Here is a 10651-nt window from a genome sequence, read left to right as displayed (position 1 = left end):
GTGATGTATTGGTGTGTGTCATGATTTCATGATTTTCATACTGAATTAGACAGATGATGTAATTGTCACGTGGTCCTTATCGTTATAGACAGGTGATGTTATTGTCACGTGGATCCTCATCGTTATAGACAGGTGATGTTATTGCCACGTGGATCCTCATCGTTATAGACAGGTGATGTTATTGTCACGTGGATCCTCATCGTTATAGACAGGTGATGTTATTGCCACGTGGTCCTTATCGTTATAGACAGGTGATATTATTGTCGTGTGGTCGTTATAAACAGTAATGTTTATTGTCGGGTGGTCGTTATAGACAGGTAATGATATTGTCGTGTGGTCGTTATATACAGGTGATGTTATTGTCAGGTGGTCGTTATAGACAGGTGATGGTATTGTCAGGTCGTCGTTTCATTTCAACAAATTTTATTGCAATAAAACAAATGGATTGGACAACAGGCAAGCCTATATAAGTCCTCTCCAAAGGTACCACATATATATACAGAGCAAAGTGAATAAGTAAATATAGACAGTGAAGTATATATATATATATAAAGAAATAGTTGAAAGAATGTAAGCGTCAGTGGTTATATTACAAAGATATTCAAAGTAGAATGATAATTTATAATCGATTCTATAAACATGTACTCTTTATGATACAGACTTGCATACCTACACCCTACATGACACACACATTCATCCTTTCACACACACACACACACACACTTTCACAATCACTCACACACAACACATCTAAAGATGTGTACTCGTGTACTCGGCCTCAGTAATACTACTTGTATAACTTGTAATCTTATTTATACTAACAGACTGTACTAATACATTTTTAATTATTCAACATAATTACTCAAATGTGTTTGTACTATTTATATAATGTTGTACAGTAGTTAAGATAAATTCATTGATATCATCCGATAGTGGATTGTCACCTGAAGTTAATACGATTGAATTAGAATAACCAATACGGTCATTAATTTCATTAATTAAATACCTAGAATTAGAGAAATTAGGACAAGTAAAGAAGAAATGATCATTATTTTCACTAGGTGAGCCACAGGTACAACTTGAATCGTTATTAGACGTTATTATTCGTCGTTATAGACAGGTGATGTCATTGTTATAAATAGGTGTTGTTACGATCAGTTTGACAGATGTTATAGACAGATGACGCTATGGTCAGATGGTCTTTATAGACAGGTGTTGTAACAATCAGATGGTCGTTATAGATAGGTGTTATAACAATCAGATGGTCGTTATAGACAGGTGTTGTAACAATCAGATGGTCGTTATAGACAGGTGTTGTAACAATCAGATGGTCGTTATAGACAGGTGTTATATCAATCAGATGGTCGTTATAGACAGGTGTTATATCAATCAGATGGTCGTTATAGGTAGGTGTTATAACAATCAGATGGTCGTTATAGACAGGTGTTGTAACAATCAGATGGTCGTTATAGACAGGTGTTGTAACAATCAGATGGTCGTTATAGATAGGTGTTGTAACAATCAGATGGTCGTTATAGACAGGTGTTATAACAATCAGATGGTCGTTATAGGTAGGTGTTGTAACAATCAGATGGTCGTTATAGATAGGTGTTATAACAATCAGATGGTCGTTATAGACAGGTGTTGTAACAATCAGATGGTCGTTATAGACAGGTGTTATATCAATCAGATGGTCGTTATAGACAGGTGTTGTAACAATCAGATGGTCGTTATAGACAGGTGTTGTAACAATCAGATGGTCGTTATAGGTAGGTGTTGTAACAATCAGATGGTCGTTATAGAAAGGTGTTGTAACAATCAGATGGTCGTTATAGACAGGTGTTGTAACAATCAGATGGTCGTTATAGATATGCGTTGTAGCAATCAGATGGTCGTTATAGACAGGTGTTGTAACAATCAGATGGTCGTTATAGACAGGTGTTATATCAATCAGATGGTAGTTATAGGTAGGTGTTGTAACAATCAGATGGTCGTTATAGACAGGTGTTGTAACAATCAGATGGTCGTTATAGACAGGTGTTGTAACAATCAGATGGTCGTTATAGACAGGTGTTGTAACAATCAGATGGTCGTTATAGATATGCGTTGTAGCAATCAGATGGTCGTTATAGACAGGTGTTGTAACAATCAGATGGTCGTTATAGACAGGTGTTATATCAATCAGATGGTAGTTATAGGTAGGTGTTGTAACAATCAGATGGTCGTTATAGACAGGTGTTGTAACAATCAGATGGTCGTTATAGACAGGTGTTGTAACAATCAGATGGTCGTTATAGACAGGTGTTGTAACAATCAGATGGTCGTTATAGACAGGTGTTGTAACAATCAGATGGTCGTTATAGAAAGGTGTTGTAACAATCAGATGGTCGTTATAGACAGGTGTTGTAACAATCAGATGGTCGTTATAGGTAGGTGTTATAACAATCATATGGTCGTTATAGGTAGGTGTTATATCAATCAGATGGTCGTTATAGGCAGGTGTTATAACCATCAGATGGTCGTTATAGACAGGTGTTGTAACAATCAGATGGTCGTTATAGATAGGTGTAATAACAATCAGATGGTCGTTATAGGTAGGTGTTGTAACAATCAGATGGTCGTTATAGACAGGTGTTATATCAATCAGATGGTCGTTATAGACAGGTGTTGTAACAATCAGATGGACGTTATAGACAGGTGTTGTAACAATCAGATGGTCGTTATAGACAGGTGTTGTAACAATCAGATGGTCGTTATAGACAGGTGTTGTAACAATCAGATGGTCGTTATAGACAGGTGTTGTAACAATCAGATGGTCGTTATAGACAGGTGTTGTAGCAATCAGATGGTCGTTATAGACAGGTGTTGTAACAATCAGATGGTCGTTATAGACAGGTGTTGTAACAATCAGATGGTCGTTATAGACAGGTGTTATATCAATCAGATGGTCGTTATAGACAGGTGTTGTAACAATCAGATGGTCGTTATAGACAGGTGTTATAACAATCATATGGTCGTTATAGGTAGGTGTTGTAACAATCAGATGGTCGTTATAGACAGGTGTTGTAACAATCAGATGGTCTTGTTCGACAGGTGTTATATCAATCAGATGGTCGTTATAGACAGGTGTTGTAACAATCAGATGGTCGTTATAGGTAGGTGTTGTAACAATCAGATGGTCGTTATAGACAGGTGTTGTAACAATCAGATGGTCGTTATAGACAGGTGTTGTAACAATCAGATGGTCGTTATAGACAGGTGTTATATCAATCAGATGGTCGTTATAGACAGGTGTTGTAACAATCAGATGGTCGTTATAGATAGGTGTAATAACAATCAGATGGTCGTTATAGGTAGGTGTTGTAACAATCAGATGGTCGTTATAGACAGGTGTTATATCAATCAGATGGTCGTTATAGACAGGTGTTGTAACAATCAGATGGACGTTATAGACAGGTGTTGTAACAATCAGTTGGTCGTTATAGATAGGTGTTGTAACAATCATATGGTCGTTATAGACAGGTGTTGTAACAATCAGATGGTCGTTATAGACAGGTGTTGTAACAATCAGATGGTCGTTATAGATATGCGTTGTAGCAATCAGATGGTCGTTATAGGTAGGTGTTATATCAATCAGATGGTCGTTATAGACAGGTGTTATATCAATCAGATGGTCGTTATAGACAGGTGTTGTAACAATCAGATGGTCGTTATAGGTAGGTGTTGTAACAATCAGATGGTCTTGTTCGTCAGGTGCTGTTACGGTTAGATGGCCATTATAGAGAGGTGCCGTTATCAACATATGGTGTAATTTACAGGTGTTTTATTGTGGTGTGGTGGTTATAGACAGGTGTTGTTTATGTCTGGTGGTCGTTATATACATGAATTGTTATGGCCAGTTGTTCATTGTAGACAGTGGTCATTAGCCAGTGTTTCTATAGTCATGTATAGTCTGTATACACAGATTTTGCTATGGCAATGTGGTCTTGATAGACAGGGGGTGCTATGATCAGGGGTATTTGTCAGTTATCCTGGCGAAAATTTTAGATCAACATTGCACTATGCAGTCAAGAAACAAAATAATCTTCAATATACTTTTAAAATTTATTTTTTTAGAAAAACAATCGGGCACCATAATATCACATGACTGTTAACATTATCAGAACAAGCGGCTATCTGTACACAATAGCGAACACCGCTTCATTCTGGATACAATTCAGAAGAAATAAAACACAAAACAATTTTCACATTTACCAGAATTTTTTATCTAATTTTTTACCAAAATTCCCTAGAATTTCCGAATTTGAGTTTAAAAAATTCCGTCAGTGTTCCACGACACGTGACCGTCCTAAACTTAAATGACAAAGTAACTCTGATCCTGGAAAGTGAGATGTCAATCAAAACCCTCTATTGAAATGTGAAATATTTCACTGGAAAGCATGTCACTAAAATAAATAAATATTTTTTTTGTATTGCACTAAGAGAATTGTCCTAGTTTGTCAATATTTTGATCAATTGTTTTTTAGGTTAATACAACGAACATCATCCAAATATTCTTAATTTAAAAACTGAATGTTAATTAATATAATGATTTCAGATGAGCGTGATTGATGAGACGAAGTGTATATATCCCTCGTTTCCGTAAAAGACACAACATCTTCTGTCTTCAGCATTTCAAGCCTCGTCCACGTTCTGGCACATAAGGTGATTTGTTTACGATTTACGTAAGAGTATCACACATGAAGTGTGAATCTCATTAATTTTGTTTTCTGTTGTAGTATTTATGAAAATACCCCCACCCAATTCTACTGTTATTCCCTCTGGCCAATAAGTCGATAAGACTCGCCTTAAATGTGCCTACAAAGTTGTTTTAAGATTTGTAAGCTTAAATTTGTATACGCAAAATTGATTTTAGTATATTTAGCGCTATTGAAAATGTATATATATATTTCAATATGATCCGAAAAGTAAAATAAAGCGAAATAATCTCTTTTAATTTTAGACACCCCGTAACGTTCGTTCTATGATAAAGATAACGCTATCTTTATAATCGGGATATGGTTTTAAACTTTGACCTTTAACCTTGCGTACTTTAGATAACAGTATTAAATGGTGAACAGTATTTTCGACATGGGAGTCGGTGACTTGATTATTTTCTTCACTAAGTGAAACGAAAAATAAATAGTTCCAATCACAGGGATATGTCACAAATTTCAGCCGCGCAGTCAATGTATAACTTCGTAACTATATTATACATACTGCATTGTTGGAATTTTGTATCAAGTGCCTGTGTTGCCATTGTACATTTTAATGAAGCTGAAGTCGTGTGTGGTCAGCGTAAATCCTTACTCATTTACATGTATATGATAAAATCAATTGTATTAAATTAGAATAATTCCACTGTTTATCCGGATGTCTTATGCATACCCCGTAGGCTAATATGATCTAGTAAATACAGAGGTCAGTCTACTATTTATGTTCACGAGTCCTTTTCAAATTATTGCTAGAAGAAAGAGTCACAATGTAAAATCCAAGTAATTCCAGAAATTCTGCATGCGAGTCCCATCTTAATTCTCTAAGTACAGGACTCAGGACTCGTATGTAGATCAATCACTGTAAACGACTTAATTACTTACACTAATTAACAGTTTGGAATTATAAGCAATTGACACTTCATTATATATATCACATACCGCGCCAATTAATGTTTCATGCATTAACATAATATCTACGAAACTGAGCACCACAAGTAGAAACATACACAGCGATTCATGTCAACAAATGTATAATCTATATATTCAAATAAAGTTAAACATATAATAATATCAACACTTTGTTATTTAACCTGAATAATCTGTCATGTTCCAACATTTTTTCAGCGGAACGAGTCGACGAATCGTTTATGTTCATATTTAGACGGAAAAATCGACCCTGTCCGCTTTGACATTAAATACTTATACAGACAAACGTTTCCGGGACTCCGACAGCTTTACGTCACGTGCAATATCCCTTTTCCTTATGTGTGTGGCTTGACATGTGTTGACCGCACTGTCTCGATCCTCTGTCAGCGTTAATATATTCCGTTCAAATAAAGTTTGAAAATCAGGCGAATCATTTACTATAGCCATTATTATACCACACCACCAGCCTTCTATAAATATCAAAATTAACTCATAGGGACCACTTGGATTCTACCGTTACGACATTAATTTCTCTGTAACTTTCAGACTTTTGTAGCAGACACCAAAGCTAGAGCTAATATATTTTGTTTAGTTTTTGAAGTCCTTAGACATGTGTACAGTTTTTTTGTCATTGGCACGAAAACATGTTCATTACTTGTTTTCATTAGACCGAAATTTCCATTTTGGCGTTTTATGGGTCCGATAGTCACGCGGTCATCGTTGCTTTGGTTACCGCTCGAAAAGCTAAGGTAACATTCTTGAAAGATGTCTTAATTCCTATCCGGTGTGTCGTCTGCCGCCGCCTGTGATTTCGCGCCAAAAGCACAAATCTGAAAAGGATAATAAATCATAAAGATTATGTCATTTAAAGTATTCATTTTCAATTAAAGTGTTTATTTATAATTAAAAGTATATATTTAAACTGAGATATACAGTATGTGGGTGGACAGACAATGAAAGAGAGCAGGAAGTTACCAATTGAGAATATTCTGGTTTTATTTTCAAGATTTCAAGATTTTATTAATTCACTCAGACATATGAAAATGTGTCTTGATTGAATCATTAAAATATGCAAAAATCTAGACTTTTACAAATTGTAAAGTTTTGATAACGATCGAATTCTTAATGGTACAATCAAATGATTCAACTCAAACGACTCAAATGTAATATTTCGATATCATCCGTTATCTAGCGCGTGCAATGCTTCCTAAATGCCGATGTTACAGAATTCCCACTTCACATGTTACACAGCAATCCACTCCGCGAGATATAAATATATACATCATTTCTTTGATAGACTCTATTTTATTATAGGTTCATCTTGATAACGTCTTGACAAAGAAATAATTAACGATCAACACAAACGGTGAACTTTTATAGGATCATCAACTAAAAACTTGGAATTGAAAAAGGAATTTTCTAATTCCTGAGGAAATTTAATAGTTTCATTTCAAAGGAGATTTCCTTGCTAGACGATAAACCTGGATAACATCACGTACTACATATATACAAGGAAATAAGTAAATATATATAAAATAGCAAAACCTATTATCCTAATCCGTTTGCACCCTTGCATGTTGTATCTCGTATTATTTCGCAATAACAGCAAGTGAACTGTTTTCGTAAGCCGCCGTAAGCATTTTCAACACATTTAGCTGAATTAAATGTATGCGTATGTCTACCAAATGATTTAGGCGGGGTTTTTTTTACCCCAGAAACAGAACGTTGTTGATGACGTCACTCAAGTTCGCATTGAGGCAACGTGTTAACCGACAAAAATAAACGACCGACTTTTCGTTTCGACAATTTTATCAAATTGATCAGGGAATGGTTCTTCCAGTCGGGACATTAGTAAATTGACAGTTGACTTAACATCAGAACTCTTCTCCTTTTGAGAGTTTTTTGTTTAATGAAACTTTTTGATTACCTACATGGAAGGTCAGTGTATTAGTATGATTCCTGGTACAAAACTGATACAAAAGCGATGATTCAGGTGAATATAATAGATTTATTACTATCAAGCCGAGTAATTTCGACAGTACAATGAGTCGTCTTGTTTTAAGTTGAATAAAAACAAGGCCACACATAAAAGTAAACTTTTCTAAACACTGCGGACTCATCAGAAATATAATATTTAAACACTAGAACACAAACGTACTGACAGTCAAGTCGTTTACACACTTCGCTGTGATTTATATCAAATGTACGGTGTTAAGTAACAGTCGTTTTTCTTCATTCTTCGTGTTAAACAATTTCCCCCCAGCACTTTTATGTGAAGAAAAGTTTATGAACTTTGTATACATTATTATGGCCCACAATAGCGATACAAAAGAGGAATGTATATGTAATTGATATATAGATATGAAAGAATGTTATATTTAGATACTGCTAATAACGGACAGAGAATAAAATGAAAATCAACAATAGGCTCATTAAGTCTCCATTTATTGATGCTGAGTCTGATACTGTTGACAACGACAGAAAAATGTTGTTTACGTTATTTCGATCCTGGCGTAGAGGTGGAATGTCTTTGTTATCGTAACAGCCATTACAATCAGGACTCTTAGAACCGCATTTATATCTTATATCGCCAGCCAAGACAGTTATACTACAAATCATGTAGGCGGTATGCACAAAAATCATTTACACTTATAAAACATCAAACATTCACAAATTGTACAACACTGCTCTAATGGGATAGCTCTGTTGGGGAGATTTGTGACTTCCGGTGTGTTGTTCGATTCCCAACCTCACTCGCTCTATTTTTTTTTTTTTTTTTTTAAGTTAACATTTCCCCGCCACGTCCTGTTGTGCCGTAATGGCTGAATTACCAAATATATTATATCTATTTCTGAATTCAGATTAAAAGTTGCAATTCGCTTGTGTGTCCCAGTGACATCTCTTGATGTTTGTTAACAATGACACATGTGTATAATATAAAATTGCTAAGGGACAAAACCGAATTAATTATTTATTTCAATTATGCACATAATTAGTTAATTAGTGAAGCTTTTATTATGTATGATTTGTTAATGACTTCCGTTAGAAGACACATAATGAAAAAGAAGTATACTTCCTGAAAAGCATATCACGTACGTAATTATATATGCATTGTTATATAATTCAACTGTCTACACCGGATCTCGTAGAATACGGAAACATATAGTAGCAGAATCTATGAAAAAAACTAATAGTTTACTTCTAGGACCTTGAAATTCGTATAAAGAAAATATAGTATCATGTATACAGCGGGAATTCGTTTTAAATAACTGCATATTAATATATATACTAATAAGTAGTCTTTATCTCCGAGTCCCTTATCAATAGGAGATTACGTCCGCTATTTTTTATTCTGACATATTACATATGTAGGTACTTGTACACACCACTTTCTTCGTTTCTCAGAATAATGAAATGATAACGCGTTGCTCTAAAGTGTAGTCCCGACTTACCATGGACAGTTACTGTGTTGTCCCAATGAGTACCAATGAGTGGCGGCGATCCGATCTTCGTCTTCCTCTGAGTGTCGTGCCGTGATCCGCATGGATATTTGCTCCACAGTGACATTGTTCTGCTGTATAAAGCCATTATTTCACGTCATCTTAGATCATCCATGAAAAATTAAACATGTAAACCGATAAGACGTATATAACATAGAAACGCTCATATTTGTCCTCAACAGCGCCCTCTATAACCAAATGTTGGAATTGGACGTGTTTTCTATAACAAACCACTACTCCTACTCTCTCACTGCCACAGGCCACTACGTCTTGATGGATAACGATTTAGTCTCTGTACATAACATCCCATTGGATTCCGGGAGAAGTTCTGACACGAGAAGACCGTCTGCGGAATCGTCAACCCCTATTTCCGGTGACTCCGCGCTTATCTGAAAAGCGCTTTCAAGCGGCACCGCCAGGTGGCACACCATGGCGTACTTCAACTCGGCGTGTGGCAGGACAATAGACATCTTTAAGGATTTTTTCAGTTTTGTTATGAAACAAAAATGAATAATAAGCAAAACGAACCGTTTATCAAGTTTTTTTTCACTGCGTTCCCAAAATTGTAAAAACTTTTAAATCCACAGCAAGATGTATGACTTTGATTTCCTTTTTGAATTTGAATATCAGATGTTAGTGGCTTTAGCGCAGTTTTTTCGTCAGCTTCTCGTTTTATACAGACAACCTGTATTTAAGTATTTATACTATTATTGTCGTCACCTTTGAATCACATTAATTTGGCGTTCTGTGTGGATGTGAAGATATCCCACGTGCATCTGGTAAACGAAATCGTAATGTAATAAAAAGTTAGTTAATAAAATCACGAATTTCTTTCACTCGGCGTTGTCTTATAATCTTGATTGTTCTTCTCAATTTCTTTTAGCGATTAGTCTTTACTTTGCAGTACCATTCAAAAGTCCCGTAAGGTTAAACCTTAAGTCCAGATTATCTTGTAGCTTTAAAGTCGCGTTCGTATGTCTGGTCTGAATGAATGGAATATTCACAGAATTTTGCGCCTATATACTATCCCCAACTATATATATATATATATATGATATACATATCAGCGTTCCTCGAATTCCTATACATATATAATTATAATTAGTTGATGGCCCAGTGTGTAAGAGCCGATGACTCCTCCCCCAACCTGCCAATCACCCGCCCACTCACCGGGCGTCCTTTAACATGTAGCTACAGCGCTACAGATGTAAATATAGATACGATTGGTATTAGCTTTCAAGAAACATTTTAATACTTACACTGCTGTAGAACCCGGATGTTGGCATAATATGATTGCCTTAGAGATACAGTATATACTTCATATAAGCGAAGTTTAACCGCTGACAGGTGTGACATCTATGAAATGTTTTACGAGGAAATATCCAGACCAATTTTATCAAATTCCAATTTTGACCTAATTTCATTAAAACTTTTTTTTCATAAAGAAAAAAAACCACAAACAAACAACAA

General features: G+C 35.4%; 1 long non-coding RNA gene across 1 annotated transcript; it reads right to left on the bottom strand.

The window, feature by feature from the left end:
• Nucleotides 1–4090: 4090 nt before the first annotated feature.
• LOC117341393 lies at nucleotides 4091–10139 on the bottom strand. The gene is made up of 2 exons (XR_004535624.1): nucleotides 9134–10139; nucleotides 4091–6511 (listed from the first exon to the last, which is right to left on the bottom strand). It is a non-coding gene; the product is annotated as an uncharacterized LOC117341393 (long non-coding RNA).
• Between the last annotated feature and the right edge of the window lie 512 nt (nucleotides 10140–10651).

This window comes from Pecten maximus, chromosome 13 (genome assembly GCF_902652985.1).
Source record: "Pecten maximus chromosome 13, xPecMax1.1, whole genome shotgun sequence".
NCBI lineage: Eukaryota > Metazoa > Mollusca > Bivalvia > Pectinida > Pectinidae > Pecten > Pecten maximus.
The sequence above is the reverse complement of the archived record's forward strand: the minus strand, read 5'-3'. Positions and strand labels throughout refer to the sequence as shown.